Source organism: Trachypithecus francoisi, unplaced genomic scaffold (assembly GCF_009764315.1).
Source record: "Trachypithecus francoisi isolate TF-2019V2 unplaced genomic scaffold, Tfra_2.0 Lachesis_group20, whole genome shotgun sequence".
In the NCBI taxonomy this organism is placed as follows: Eukaryota; Metazoa; Chordata; class Mammalia; order Primates; family Cercopithecidae; genus Trachypithecus; species Trachypithecus francoisi.
In genome coordinates, this window is record NW_022681466.1 from 48,986,983 (window position 1) to 49,001,428 (window position 14,446).

The 14,446-nt window shown below is 41.1% G+C and overlaps 1 protein-coding gene across 2 annotated transcripts in view; it reads left to right on the forward strand.

Annotated features, from left to right (window-relative positions):
- The window catches only part of MYO1D (myosin ID), a 378,217-nt gene that overhangs the window by 259,384 nt on the left and 104,387 nt on the right, over positions 1 to 14,446 (forward strand). The window lies entirely within an intron of this gene.

Below are 14,446 nucleotides of genomic sequence, written 5' to 3' on the forward strand. Positions count from 1 at the left end.
GAACAATGATATAATAAATATAAACAGAGAGCAGGTCCTGAGGGTGACGGGGACCAGTGAATGGATAATTTTAAGCAGGGGAGTGATTTTGTCTGGTTATTTATTGGAGTTGTTTCAGAGGTTGGATTTCTCTTCCCATAAGGGGTCATGGATTGTTTGGGTGGGTATGTCTATCCAAAGTCAAGTACTCTCTTTGTGGCATGCTGCCTTCACCTCCCCAACCCCACCTGCTGCTGGGAGAAGACCACTCATCAAAATCAGTGACTGAGAAATGATACAAGTGTAGTTCCTTTTTCTTCCTGAAAGACATTTCCTGAGTTCCTAAAATTAATCAAGTATTCTTCTTAGTATGTTTTTCTTTTTTTTTTAGTTTAGACATGACTTCTCTTTCTCTCAACAAACACATATTTGGAATCAGATGTCCACATATCTAATTCTATTGTGTTCATTTTGGCTGATAAATGTATAGAGCATCATTTTAGAGGTGGGCTGCACAGACCATTTATTTTATGTTATTATACCTTGCATTCTAGATCAAAGTGGATCTTTAAATATTTTCTATCATTAAATGCTTTTAGATGCTATAAGTAAAATAATACTTAATGGTCATTTGTGGGGGGAAAAATAAGAAAGTAATTACCAAAAATAATAGTAAACGCATAGGCTTTTGCAAATTCCTTTCCATCTGCCAAATAAATATAAAGCTAAGAAAATTTTTAAAAACTTTAGAATGTGGCCGGGCACAGTGGCTCACCTCTGTAATCCCAGCACTTTGGGAGGCCGTGGCGGGGGGATCACGAGGTCAGGAGATGGAGACCATCCTGGCTAACATGGTGAAACCCCGCCTCTACTAGAAATACAAAAAATTAGCCGGGCATGGTGGCAGGTGCCTGTAGTCCCAGCTACTCGGGAGGCTGAGGCAGGAGAATGGCGTGAACCCGGGAGGCGGAGCTTGCAGTGAGCCGAGATCGCGCCAGTGCACTCCAGGCTGGGCGACAAAAGGAGACTCCGTCTCAAAAAATAAATAAATAAGTTTAGAATGTAAGGAAAAGACATAAAGAAGGCATCTCTGTGATAAATGTCTATAATTCAAATAAGCAAGCTTATTTTCCTGCTAATATTTATAGCAAAGTATGGAAAATTAAAGGAATTTTAATTTGTTACTCTTACTTTGGATACCAGTACTAATGGATGCAAGAGTTTTTGCCTGGGAAATTGAAGTATTTTATCTCTGTCTGGGTGCTTATTTTGCAAATTGTGATCTATTAAGCGCCTTCTACAGGTGATAGAAATATGTGAATCTGGAGGTAGATTTCATCAGTTGCTTTCTTTTCCTAGCTAGCAAATGCATGCTGAGGTACATTTCTAGGCATATGCCCTCTATCTTTAATGTATGTAAGGATTTTTAATTTCTTTTTTTGTTGTTTTTTTTTGTTGTTGTTGTTGTTGTTGTTGTTGTTGTTGTTGTTGTTTTTGAGACGGAGTCTCGCTCTGTCACCCAGGCTGGAGTACAGTGGCCAGATCTCAGCTCACTGCAAGCTCCGCCTCCCGGGTTTACGCCATTCTCCTGCCTCAGCCTCCCGAGTAGCTAGGACTACAGGCGCCCGCCACCTCGCCCGGCTAGTTTTTTGTATTTTTTTAGTAGAGACGGGGTTTCACCGTGTTAGCCAGGATGGTCTCGATCTCCTGACCTCGTGATCCGCCCGTCTCGGCCTCCCAAAGTGCTGGGATTACAGGCTTGAGCCACTGCGCCCGGCCTTAATTTCTTTAAAATTTATAAATGTAAAGAGAAGACTCAAGATGCTAGAATTTTTTTGGTTTGTTTGTTTGTTTGTTTATTTCTCAGTGTTTCTATCTTATGAATTAAGAGTGAAGTGGAAATGAGAGATAAAATCCTGCCTCCCAGCCCCCAGAAAAGTCAGGCTTGAAATTTTGAGTTAGAGTTATAGTCATCAACTTACTATTGACTTTTTGAGGAAAGGTTAATTTGATTTTTTCTAGCTATTTTCCTTTATTGTCAAGTATATCATTGCCATGACATTGAAATTCACATTGTATTTTATAAGCATAATGTTGTGGCACATAATCTTATTTGTCCCTGAGTTAATTATGGAAATTCAAAGGTGAGAGGGAATTAACTTCAGACCAATTCTTTATCTTCTAGATAATTTCCCTAAAATACATTCTGAGATGTTTTCTTGTCAGCAGTTGGGAGGAAAGGGCTCAAAACTTCCCAAGGCTGAGAAAGAACCAGCTAAGAGGACCAGAGGGAACAGAGCCCAGCCTCACAAAGAGCCAGGGGTAGTTTCTGATCTAACAAGGCAGACTAAAGAACTTCGTCATTCACAGGGTAATTGGGTAGAGTACTCAGAAGGGTTTTGCCTCAGTAGGGGGGAATAATTGGCCCTAGAATAAATGCTGCTCTGGTACTGCCTAATAAGTCTTAAAAGCAAGACCCAAAAGGATCAAACTGTTTCCAAGTAACTTAGTTACGTCCTGAAACAAAGCTCACGTATATTTATAAAAATACAAAAATATCCGTCCCCAACAGGGAAAATTCACAATGTCTGACATCCAGTCAAAGATTACAGGCATGCAAATAGGAAAATACAGTCCATTATGAGGGGGAGAATCATCCCTTTGAAACCAACCCAGAACAGACAAAGATACTAGAATTAGCAGATACAGACATTATAAGTCATTATAACTAGATTTCAGATGTTTATAAGTTAACTAGAGATATGGAAGATGTAAGAAAAAGACCCAAATCAAACTTCTAGATGAAAAATACACTGATGTTTGAAATGTTCCATGGTTTAAAAAGGAAACAAAAAGAGACAAAGCCTCTCCTGGAATAAATTTTTCCTCATCACCATGAGCTGAAGCCAGACCTTTCCTGGCATTTGCTTTCACATGAATCTTGAAACGAAAACCAACTAAGTATAAATTAGTCTCTCTTTCACCTCCCGCAGTCTTGATTCAGTCTGGACCCATTATTTCTGCCTCTCCAAGTACACACCCACATATTTTATGTTTGCTAAACATTTGAAGACAATCTTTAATAAAGTACAGGCATACCTCGTCTTATTGTTCTTTGCCTTATTACACTTCACAGATATTGTGGTTTTTATAAATTGAAGGTTTGTGGCAACCCTGCATTGAACAAGTCTATTAGCGCCATTTTTCCAACAGCATATGCTCACTTTGTGTCTCGGGACACTGGAAGAAGATGCCATCTAGGACTTTCATAGCTAGAGAGGAGAAGGTCAATGCCTAGCTTCAAAGCACAGGCTGACTCTTTTGTTAGGAGCTAACAAATTGCCACAGCAATTTTGATAATTCTCATAATATTTCAAAACTTTATATTGTTATTATCTGCTATGGTGGTCTTTGATCGGTGATCTTTGTTATTACTGTAATCGTTTCAGGGCATCACAGACTGTACCCATGTAGGACAACAAATTTAATTGATCAACGTTGTGTGTGTTCTGAGTGCTCCACTGACCTCGTCCCTCTTCCTCTTCTCAGACTCCCCTATTTCCTGAGATACAACAAGATTGAAATTAGGTCAGTTAATAACCCTTCAACGGCTTTTAAATATTTAAGTGAATGGGAGAGTTGCACATCTCTCAGTTTAATTTAGAAACTAGAAATGAGCCAGGTATCATGGCTCATTCCTATAATCCCAGGACTTTGGGAGGTTAAAATGGGAGGATTGCTTGAGGCCAGGAGTTCTAGACCAAAGTCTGTGCAACATAGACTCTATCTCTACAAAAAAATTTAAAAATCAAGTGTGGTGGCACACACCTGTAGTCGCAGCTACTTAGGAGGCTGAATTCAAGGTTGCAGTGAGCCATGATTGTGCCACTGCACTCCAACCTGGGCGACAGAACACGACCCTGTCTCCAAAAAAAAAACAAAAAAAAGGAAAATAAAAAGCTAGAAGTGATTAAGCTTAGTGAGGGAAGGGCAGGGCAGGTTGAAAGCTGAGATAGGCCAAAAGCTGGGCCTCTTTAATTTCCTTCAAGAACTTTTCCTTTGCATTCACAAAAGCCCAGTTGTGAATGCAAAGGAAAAGTTGTTGAAGGAAATTAAAAGTGCTACTGCAGTGAATACATGAACAATAAGAAAGTGAAACAGTCTTATTGCTGATATGGAGAAAGTTTGAGTGGTCTGGATAAAAGATCAAACCAGCCACAACATTCCCTTAAGCTAAAACCTAATGCAGAGCAAGGCCCTAAACTCTTCTTAAATTCTTTGAAGCCTGAGAGAGGTGAGGAAGCTGCAGAAGAAAAGTGGAAGCTAACAGAGGTTGGTTCATGAGGATTAAGAAAAGAAGACATCTCCATAACATAAAAATGCAAGGTGAAGCAGCAAGTGATGATGGAGAAGCCATGGCAAGTTATTCAGAAGATCTAGCTAAGATAAGTGATTAAGGTGGCTACACGAAACAACAGATTTTCAATGCAGACAAAATAGCCTTATGCTGGAAGAAGATGCCATCTAGGACGTTCATAGATAGAGAGGAGAAGGTCAATGCCTAGCTTCAAAGGACAGGCTGACTCTTTTGTTAGGAGCTAATGCAGCTAGTGTCTTTAAGTTGAAGCCAGTGCTCACGGACTGTTCCAAAAATCCCAGGGCCCTTAAAATTACACAAAATCTACTCTGCCTGTGCTCTATAAATGAAACACAAGGCCTGGATGACAACGCATCTGTTTATAGCATAGTTTGCTGAATAGTTTAAGCCCACTGTTGAGACCTGCTGCTCAGAAAAAAAAGATTCCTTTGCTACTCATTGACAACTGACTACATCTAGTTATCCAAGAGCACTGACAGAAATATACAAGGTAATTAATGTTGTTCCTTTGCCTTCAAACACAGCATCTATTGTGCAGCCCATGGATAAAGAAGTCATTTCAACTTTCAAGCCTAATTATTTAAGAAACACATTTCATGGCCGGGCACAGTGGCTCATGCCTATACTCCCAACACTTATGGAGGCCGAGGTGGGCTGATCACCTGAGGTCAGGAGTTTGAGACCAGCCTGGCCAACATGGCGAAACCCAAGCTCTACTAAAAATACAGAAATTAGCTGGGCATGGTGTCACGCACCTGTAATCCCAGCTACTCGGGATGCTGAGATAGGAGAATTGCTTGAACCTAGGAGGCAGAGGTTGCAGTGAGCCAAGATCACACCACTGCACACCAGCCTGGGCAACAGAGCAAGACTCTGTCTCAAAAAAAAAAAGAAAGAAAGAAAAAACGTTTCGTAAAGCCACAGCTGCCATAAATAGTGATTCCTCTGATGGATCTGGGCAAAGTAAACTGAAAACCTTCTGGAAAAGATTCACCATTCTAGATGCCACTAAGAACATTCGTGATTCATGGGAGGAGGTCAAAATATCAACTCTAACAGAAGTTTGGAAAACGTTGTTTCCAACTCTCGTGGATGACTTTGAGTGGTTCAGGACTTCATTGGAGGAAGTTATTGCAGATGTGGTAGAAGTAGCAAGATAACTTGAATTGGAAGTGGAGCCTGAAGATGTGACGGAATTGCTGCAATCTCACAATAAAACTTGAATGGATGAGGAGTAGCTTCTTATGGAAGAGCAGAGAAAGTGGTTTCTTAAGATGGAATGTACACCTGATGAAGATGCTGTTAACATTGTTGAAATGATGACAAAGCATCTAAAATATTATATAAACTTAATTGATAAAGCAGTGACAGGGTTTGAGAGGATTGACTCTAGTTTTGAAAGACATCCTATTATGGATAAAATGCCCTCAAGCAGCATCGCATGCTATAGAGAAAACTTTCATGAAAGCAAGAGTCAATCAATGTGGCAAACTTCATGGTTATCTTATTTAAAGAAATTGCCACAGCCACCCCAACCATCAGCAACCACCATGCTGATCAGTAAGCAGCCCTCAACATCAAGACAAGACCCTCCAACAGCAAAAAGATTGCAGCTCACTGGAGACTCAGATGATCATGAGTATTTTTAGCATTTTTTGTTCTTCTTTAATATCCACATAATTAAAGGAGCACTCTCATTGGATTTAATCTTCTCTGTTATAGTTTGCTTATATTCTTTTTAAATCACACTTTCTTTATTGTTTTTCATTAAAGTATGTGCAGTATTTAGACATGATGCTATTGCACACTTAATAGACTACAGTATAATGTAAACAACTTTCATATGCACTGGAAAACCAAAAAAAAAAAAAACAAAAATTGTGTGACTTGCTTTATTGTGGTATTTACTTTATTGTAGTGGTCTGCAACTGAACCCAAAATATGTCCAGGTTATGCCTGTACCTTCCAAAAGGTGACATTAAGAATATGTAACAACCGGTATGGCTCAAGCACAGACCAGTCAGAAGAGACACCATCCAGAAACACCTGATACCAGCAAGTCCAGGCTGTATTCCACAAATCAAAAATTCCACCATGGGGTAGGAAGACCCAAAGTCAAATACATGTGGGATATGCTAATGAAGTCAAACAGGTTTCTTTTTTTTCCTTTTTGAAACAGAGTCTTACTATGTTGCCCAGGCTGGAGTGCAGTGGTGCAATCTCAGCTCACTGCAACCTCTGCTTCAGAAATTCTCATGCTTCAGTCTCCCGAGTAGCTGGAAATGCAGGCGTGTGCCACCATGCCCAGCTAATATTTGTGTTTTTAGTAGAGATGGGATGTGGCCATGTTGGCCAGGCTGGTCTCGAACTCCTGGCCTCAAGCAGTCCACCCGCCCTGACCCCCCAAAGTGCTGGGATTACAAGCGTGAGCTCCTGTGCCTGGCCCTAACAAGTTTCTTTACTGCAGTACCTCTCAGAGTCATTAATATGCTTTTGTTCATTGTAAATGCTACCAATACAAGAACAAGAGAATTCTATCTATATTGATATAAAACCTTTTCCAAATAGGAAAAAAGGGCAAGAACAGAATGGTGTGTGTACCATACCACCATTTGTGTAAAGAAGTTGAAACGAGATTTCTTTTTTTTTTAATTCTACTTTAAGTTCTAGGGAACATGTGCACAACATGCAGGTTTGTTACATATGTAGACATGTGCCATGTTGGTGTGCTGCACCCATTAACTCGTCATTTACATTAGGTATATCTCCTAATGCTATCCCTCCCCGCTCCCCATACCCCACAACAGGCCCCGGTGTGTGATGTTCCCCTTCCTGTGTCCAAGTGATCTCCTTGTTCAGTTCCCACCTATGAGTGAGAACATGCAGTGTTTGGTTTTTCCTCCTTACAATAGTTTGCTGAGAGTGATGGTTTCCAGCTTCATCCATGTCCCTACAAAGGACATGAATTCATCCTTTTTATGGCTGCATAGTATTCCATGGGTGTATATGTGCCACATTTTCTTAATCTAGTCTATCATTGATGGACATTTGGGTTGGTTCCAAGTCTTTGCTATTGTGAATAATGCCGCAGTAAACATACGTGTGCATGTGTCTTTATAGCAGCATGATATATAATCCTTTGTGTATATACCCAGTAATGGGATGGCTGGGTCAAATGGTATTTCTAGTTCTAGATCCTTGAGGAATCACCACACTGTCTTCCACAATGGTAGAATTAGTTTACAGTCCCACCAGCAGTGTAAAAGTGTTCCTATTTCTCCACACCCTCTCCAGCAGCTGTTGTTTCCTGACTTTTTAATGATCGCCATTCTAACTGGTGTGAGATGGTGTATCATTGTGGTTTTCGTTTGCATTTCTCTGATGGCCAGTGATGATGAGCATTTTTTCATGTGTCTGTTGGCTGCATAAATGTCTTCTTTTGAGAAGTGTCTGTTCTTCTTTTGAGAAGTGTCTGTTCAATATCCTTCTTTTGAGAAGTGTCTGTTCAATGATGGAGTTGTTTGTGTTTTTCTTGTAAGTTTGTTTGAGTTCTTTATAGGTTCTGGATATTAGCCCTTTGTCAGATGAGCAGATTGCAAAAATTTTCTCCCATTCTATAGGTTGCCTTTTCACTCTGATGGTAGTTTCTTTTGCTGTGCAGAAACTCTTTAGTTTAATTAGATCCCATTTGTCAATTTTGACTTTTGTTGCCATGGCTTTTGGTGTTTTAGACATGAAGTCCTTGCCCATGCCTATGTCCTGAATGGTATTGCCTAGGTTTTCTTCTAGGGTTTTTATGGTATTAGGTCTAACATTTAAGTCTTTAATCCATCTTGAATTAATTTTTGTGTAAGGTGTAAGGAAGGGATCCAGTTTCCACTTTCTATATATGGCTAGCCAGTTTTCCCAGCACCATTTATTAAATAGGGAATCCTTTCCCCATTTCTTGTTTTTGTCAGGTTTGTCAAAGATCAGATGGTTGTAGATGTGTGGTATTATTTCTGAGGGCTCTGTTCTGTTCCATTGGTCTATATCTCTGTTTTGGTACCAGTACCATGCTGTTTTGGTTACTGTAGCCTTGTAGTATAGTTTGAAGTCAGGTAGCATGATGCCTCCAGCTTTGTTCTTTTGGCTTAGGATTGTCTTGGCAATGCAGGCTCTTTTTTGGTTCCACATGAACTTTAAAGTAGTTTTTTCCAATTCTATGAAGAAAGTCATTGGTAGCTTGATGGGGATGGCATTGAATCTATAAATTACCTTGGGCAGTATGGCCATTTTCATGATATTGATTCTTCCTATCCATGAGCATGGAATGCTCTTCCATTTGTTTGTGTCCTCTTTTATTTCGTTGAGCAGTGGTTTGAAGTTCTCCTTGAAGAGGTCCTTCACATCCCTTGTAAGTTGGATTCCTGGGTATTTGATTCTCTTTGAAGCAATTGTGAATGAGAGTTCACTCATGATTTGGCTCTCTGTTTGTCTGTTATTGGTGTATAGGAATGCTTGTGATTTTTGCACACTGATTTTGTATCCTGAGAATTTGCTGAAGTTGCTTATCAGCTTAAGGAGATTTGGGGCTGAGACAATGGGGTTTTCTAAATATATAATCACGTCATCTGCAAACAGAGACAATTTGACTTCCTCTTTTCCTAATTGAATACCCTTTATTTCTTTCTGCCTGATTGCCTTGGCCAGAATTTCCAACACTGTGTTGACTAGGAGTAGTGAGAGACGGCATCCCTGTCTTGTGCCAGTTTTCAAAGGGAATGCTTCCAGTTTTTGCCCATTCAGTATGATATTGGCTGTGGGCTTGTCATAAATAGCTCTTATTATTTTGAGATACATCCCATCAATACCGAATTTATTGAGAGTTTTTAGCATGAAGGTCTGTTGAATTTTGTCAAAGGCCTTTTCTGCATTTATTGAGATAACCATGTGGTTTTTGTCTTTGGTTCTGTTTATATGCTGGGTTACATTTATTGATTTGCGTATGTTGAACCAGCCTTGCATCCCAGGGATGAAGCCCACTTGATCATGGTGGATAAGCTTTTTGATGAGCTACTGGATTTAGTTTGCCAGTGTTTTATTGAGGATTTTTGCATCAATGTTCATCAGGGATATTGGTCTAAAATTCTCTTTTCTTGTATCTCTGCCAGGCTTTGGTGTCAGGATGATACTGGCCTCATAAAATGAGTTAGGGAGGATTCCCTCTTTTTCTGTTAATTGAAATCGTTTCAGAAGGAATGGTACTAGCTCCTCCTTGTACCTCTGGTGGAATTCAGCTGTGAATCTGTCTGGTCCTGGACTTTTTTGGTTGGTAGACTATTAATTATTGCCTCAATTTCAGAGTTTGTTATTGGTCTATTCAGGGATTCAACTTCTTCCTGATTTAGTCTTGGGAGGGTGTATGTGTCCAGGAATTTATCCATTTCTTCTAGATTTTCTGGTTTATTTGCGTAGAGGTGTTTATAGTATTCTCTGATGGTAGTTTGTATTTCTGTGGATTCGGTGGTGATGTCCCATTTATCATTTTTTATTGTGTCTATTTGATTCTTCTCTCTTTTCTTTATTAGTCTTGCTAGCAGTCTACCAATTTTGTTGCTCTTTTCAAAAAACCAGCTCCTGGATTCATTGATGTTTTTGAAGGGTTTTTTGTGTCTCTATCTCCTTCAGTTCTGCTCTGTTCTTAGTTATTTCTTGCCTTCTGCTAGTTTTTGAATGTGTTTGTTCTTGCTTCTTTAGTTCTTTTCATTGTGATGTTAGGGTGTCAATTTTAGATCTTTCCTGCTTTCTCTTGTGGGCATTTAGTGCTATAAATTTTCCTCTACACACTGCTTTAAATGTGTTCCAGAGATTCTGGTATGTTGTGTCTTTGTTCTCGTTGATTTCAAAGAACATCTTTATTTCTGCCTTCATTTTGTTATGTATCCAGTAGTCATTCAGGAGCAGGTTATTCAGTTTCCATGTAGTTGAGTGGTTTTGAGTGAGTTTTTTAATCCTGAGTTCTAGTTTGATTGCACTGTGGTCTGAGAGACAGTTTGTTATAATTTCTGTTCTTTTACATCTGCTGAGAAGTGCTTTACTTCCAACTATGTGGTCAGTTTTGGAATAAGTGCAACGTGGTGCTGAGAAGAATGTATATTCTGTTGATTTGGGGTGCAGAGTTCTGTCGATCTCTATTAGGTCTACTTGGTGCAGAGCTGAGTTCAATTCCTGGATATCCTTTTTAACTTTCTGTCTCATTGATCTGTCTAATGTTGACAGTGGGGTGTTAACGTCTCCCATTATTATTGTGTGGGAGTCTAAGTCTCTTTGTAGGTCTCTAAGGACTTGCTTTATGAATCTGGGTGTCCTGCATTGGGTGCATATATATTTAGGATAGTTAGCTCTTCTTGTTGAATTGATCCCTTTACCATTATGTAATGGCCTTCTTTGTCTCTTTTGATCTTTGTTGGTTTAAAGTCTGTTTTATCAGAGACTAGGATTGCAACCCCTGCCTTTTTTTGTTTTCCATTTGCTTGGTAGATCTTCCTCCATCCCTTTATTTTGAGCCTATGTGTGTCTCTGCACATGAGACGGGTCTCCTGAATACAGCACACTGATGACCCTTGACTCTTTTTTTTTTTTTTTTGAGACAGAGTCTTGCTCTGTCGCCCAGGCTGGAGTGCAGTGGTGCGATCTCGGCTCACTGCAAGCTCCGCCTCCTTGGTTCACGCCATTCTCCTGCCTCAGCCACCCGAGTAGCAGGGACTACAGGTGCCCACCACCACGCCTGGCTAATTTTTTATATTTTTAGTAGAGACAGGTTTCACTGTGTTAGCCAGGATGGTCTTGATCTCTTGACCTCGTGATCTGCCCACCTTAGCCTCCCAAAGTGCTGGGATTACATGCGTGAGCCACCACGCCCGGCCGGGTCTTGACTTTTTATCCAATTTCCCAGTCTGTGTCTTTTAATTGGAGCATTTAGCCCATTTACATTTAAGGTTAATATTGTTATGTATGAACTTGATCCTGTCATTGTGATGTTAGCTGGTTATTTTGCTCGTTGGGTGATGCAGTTTCTTCCTAGCATCAATGGTCTTTACAATTTGGCATGTTTTTGCAGTGGCTGGTACCAGTTGTTCCTTTCCATGTTTAGTGCTTCCTTCAGGAGCTCTTGTAGGGCAGGCCTTGTGATGACAAAATCTCTCAGCATTTGCTTGTCTATAAAGGATTTTATTTTTCCTTCGCTTATGAAGCTTAGTTTGGTTGGATATGAAATTCTGGGTTGAAAATTCTTTTATTTAAGAATATTGAATATTGGCCCCTACTCTCTTCTGGCTTGTAGAGTTTCTGCCAAGAGATCCGCTGTTAGTCTGATGGGCTTCCCTTTGTGGGTAACCCGACCTTTCTCTCTGGCTGCCCTTAACATTTTTTCCTTCATTTCAACTTTGGTGAATCTGACAATTATGTTTCTTGGAGTTGCTCTTCTCGGGGAGTATCTTTGTGGCATTCTCTGTATTTCCTGAATCTGAGTGTTGGCCTGCCTTGCTAGGTTGGGGAAGTTCTTCTGGATAATATCCTGCAGAGTGTTTTCCAACTTGGTTCCATTCTCCCCGTCACTTTCAAATATACCAATCAGACATAGATTTGGTCTTTTCACATAGTCCCATATTTCTTGGAGGCTTTGTTCGTTTCTTTTTAGTCTTTTTTCTCTAAGCTTCTCTTCTTCATTTCATTCATTTGATCTTCAGTCACTGACACCCTTTCTTCCAGTTGATCGAATCGGCTACTGAAGCTTGTGCATTCGTCATGTAGTTCTTGTGCCATGGTTTTCAGCTCCATCAGGTCATTTAAGGACTTCTCTATACTGGTTGTTCTAGTTAGCCATTCATCTAATCTTTTTTCAAGGTTTTTAGCTTCTTTGCGATGGGTTCATACTTCTTCCTTTAGCTCGGAGAAGTTTGATCGTCTGAAGCCTTCTTCTCTCAACTCGTCAAAGTCATTCTCCATCCAGCTTTGTTCCGTTGCTGGCAAGGAGCTGCGTTCCTTTGGAGGGGGAGATGTGCTCTGATTTTTAGAATTTTCAGCTTTTTTGCTCTGTTTTTTCCCCATCTTTGTGGTTTTATCTACCTTGGTCTTTGATGATGGTGATGTACAGATGGGGTTTTAGTGTGCATGTCCTTTCTGTTTGTTAGTTTTCCTTTGAACAGTCAGGACCCTCAGCTGCAGGTCTGTTGGAGTTTGCTGGAGGTCCACTCCAGACCCTGTTTGCCTGAGTATCAGCAGCGGAGGCTGCAGAACAACGAATATTGCTGAATAACAAATGTTGCTGCCTGATCGTTCCTCTGGAAGCTTCGTCTCAGAGGGGTGTCCTACCATGTGGAGTGTCAGTCTGCCCCTACTGGGGGGTGCCTCCCAGTTAGGCTACTTGGGGGTCAGGGACCCACTTGAGGAGGCAGTCTGTCCCTCAGATCTCAGACTCCATGCTGGGAGAACCACTACTTTCTTCAAAGCTGTCAGACAGGGACATTTAAGTCTGCAGAGATTTCTGCTGCCTTTTGTTCAGCTATGCCCTGCCCCCAGAGGTAGAGTCTACAGAGGCAGGCAGACCTCCTTGAGCTGTGGTGGGCTCCTTCCAGTTCGAGTTCCCCGGCTGCTTTGTTTACCTACTCAAGCCTCAGCAATGATGGGCACCCCTCCCCCAGCCTCGCTGCCGCCTTGCAGTTCGATCTCAGACTGCTGTGCCAGCAATGAGTGAGGCTCCGTGGGCGGGCATTAGACCCTCCCAGCCAGGCTAGGATATAATCTCCTGGTGTGCCATTTGCTAAGGCCGTTGGAAAAGTGCAGTATTAGGGTGGGAGTGACCCAATTTTCCAGGTGCTGTCTGTCACAGCTTCCCTTGGCTAGGAAAGGGAATTCCCTGACCCCTTGCGCTTCCTGGGTGAGGCGATGCCTCGCCCTGCTTCAGCTCACACTCAGTGGGCTGCACCCACTGTCCGACAAGCCCCAGTGAGATGAACCCGGTACCACAGTTGGAAATGCAGAAATCACCCGTCTTCTGTGTCACTCATGCTGGGAGCTGTAGACTGGAGCTGTTCCTATTCGGCCATCTTGGAACTGCCTCCTTTTTTTTTTTTTTTTTTTGAGACAGAGTCTCGCTCTGTTGCCTAGGCTGGAGTATAGTGGCACGATCTCGGCTCACTGCAACCTCTGCCTTCCCAGGTTCAGGCAGTTCTCCTGCCTCAGCCTCCTGAGTAGCTGGGATTACAGGCACCCGCCACCACGCCTGGCTAATTTTTGTAGTTTTATTAGAGATGGGGTTTCACCATTTTGGCTAGGCTGGTCTTGAACTCCTGACCTCAGGTGATCCACCCACCTCGGCCCCCCAAAGTGCTGGGATTACAGGCGCCCGGCAAGAAGTTGAACCAAAAAATATCCATATCCGTCACTGGGTAACTATATTATAGGTAGATATATAGATAGATAGATAGACATATAGTTATCTCCGTACGAGTTTTTCTTACAAAAATGGTGATGTGCTACACATACCATCTGTACCTTGCCTTTTTCTCCTACTAAACAATGTATAGATAAGGTACAGATAGATATGTATATACACGTGTGATTATGTATAATACAGACTGTATCTGGGAAGATATTCAGGAAATGGATAACAGTGCTTGTCTCTAGAGAGGGAACTGAGATACTTCAGTACACGGAGAAAGAGGTAGGAGGGAGAAAGAGGTAGGAGGGAGATTTATTTGTTGTTCATGGTAAACCTTCTGTGACCAATATATGTGTTACTGATCTAAACTTTTTTCATTTTAATAATTAGTGGCAGCTAGTTTTTAAGCATATCATACGTGGCTCTGAATTCATTTTTATTTTCCTTTCCTGCTTAGAAAAGTAGAAAAGAACAGAAGAACTGTCCAAGTGAACAATCTCTCATAGCATTTCAATATCTTGAAACAATCCCAAATATAGCCTCTTGGAATGTTATCTTTCTGTATGGTCTTGTTGTATATATCACATGAGGTTTCTTTTTCTGTGGTTGTAGTGCCAGGGATTTACAGAGGTTTTGAGTGTGACTGACTTTTGGTTTGCATTTCA